The following is a 1,990-nucleotide window of genomic DNA, read 5'->3' on the forward strand; positions in this document are numbered from 1 at the left end:
CACACACACACACACACACAGACACACACACACACACACACACACACACACACACACACACACACACACACACACACACACACACGCACACACACACACACACACACACACAGGATCACCATCATAGTTTCTGTGGTTCACAGAGAGTTTAGTGCTGGAGGTAGAAACTAAAGACAAAACCACCAAAATAAGAGTGAATGGTCGTTTCATTATTTTTTAAAGTTCTTATCCGAGACGATTTGGTCGAAGAAACAAACTGTTGGTTTTCAGAGTTCGAGAAAACAACAAACTGCACATGAAGAATCAGATGAGGGAAGCTGTCTGTGTGTGTTCTGTGTTGATGTTTGTTGCCATGGAAACCGGAGGCAGGGGGAGTTGCGGCGCTCAGCTGATTCAGCAGGACCGAGTCCGTGCAGCAGAATCCATCATGAGGTTTTAACGTCGTCCGTCTCTGCAGGAGATAGAGAAGAAGAACGTGACGTCAGCGAGCGGACGGCCTCTGCTGCCGCTGCTCGACCTGCTCAGTCTCTCTCTGATAAAGACCAGAGTCAGAGTGATTTAATCTGCAGCTCTCTGTTATGTAAGAACCAAATCACGGCTGAGAACGACCCCAGAGAGCTCGTATCTGTTGGTAGGAATGAGGAATGCTGACCGTGTGTTTCATGGCAAAACTCCCAGAAAGTCCCACTGAGGACAGAAACACAAAGCTCACACACCTACAGAGTCTGGCTTCATCTCAGAGGAAGAGGAGGGAACGTTAGTCCTGTTCACACACACAGAGCAGCTCTGTCATGTGACTCACGCACTCAGCTCTGATTGGACGCTTCAAACAACCTGAGCGAGGAAGTCGTTGATCTCCACAGAGACGTGTTTGTCTTTCTGTCGGAGAGAATCATGAAGTTTTTAGTTTCAAGTTTTTTATTTCCTTGTTTGGAACAGAAAACACAATCAGCTGATCACTGGTCTCTGGTCTGTGTGACGGTGAAGTGATTCTAACTTCAGGCCGTCAGCAGCCGCAGTCAGGACTGCGACCTTTAAACAATAAAAGTAATAACCCTGACGTGTTTATACATCTTATATGAAATTATACATATACACATGAAACACTCTGGATCTGAACCTGGTCTCTAGATCTGAACCTGGTCTCTAGATATGAACTGGTCTTTAGATGAACTGGTCTCTAGATATGAACCTGGTCTCTAGATGTGAACCTGGTCTCTGGATCTGAACTGGTCTCTGGATCTGAACCTGGTCTCTAGATGTGAACCTGGTCTCTAGATGTGAACTGGTCTCTAGATGTGAACTGGTCTCTAGATGTGAACTGGTCTCTGGATGTGAACTGGTCTCTAGATTGAACTGGTCTCTGGATCTGAACCTGGTCTCTAGATCTGAACCTGGTCTCTGGATCTGAACTGGTCTCTGGATCTGAACCTGGTCTCTAGATCTGAACTGGTCTCTGGATCTGAACCTGGTCTCTGGATCTGAACCTGGTCTCTAGATGTGAACTGGTCTCTGGATCTGAACTGGTCTCTGGATGTGAACTGGTCTCTAGATGTGAACTGGTCTCTGGATATGAAGTGGTCTCTAGATGTGAACTGGTCTCTGGATGTGAACTGGTCTCTAGATGAACTGGTCTCTGGATGTGAACTGGTCTCTGGATGTGAACTGGTCTCTAGATGTGAACTGGTCTCTGGATGTGAACTGGTCTCTAGATGAACTGGTCTCTGGAAGTGAACTGGTCTCTAGATGTGAACTGGTCTCTGGATGTGAACTGGTCTCTAGATTGAACTGGTCTCTGGATGTGAACTGGTCTCTAGATGTGAACTGGTCTCTGGAAGTGAACTGGTCTCTAGATGTGAACTGGTCTCTAGATGTGAACTGGTCTCTGGATGTGATGTGATGTGTTGAATAAAGCAGATGTCTTGTACTTCTCTTGTTCTCCTCCTGAAATAAAGCCTCTCTCAGATACCCCCCCCTGCCCCACCCCCCT

Source organism: Seriola lalandi, unplaced genomic scaffold (assembly GCF_002814215.2).
Source record: "Seriola lalandi dorsalis isolate HSWRI2012SDOR001 ecotype SW California unplaced genomic scaffold, Sedor1 jcf7180002054366, whole genome shotgun sequence".
In the NCBI taxonomy this organism is placed as follows: Eukaryota; Metazoa; Chordata; class Actinopteri; order Carangiformes; family Carangidae; genus Seriola; species Seriola lalandi.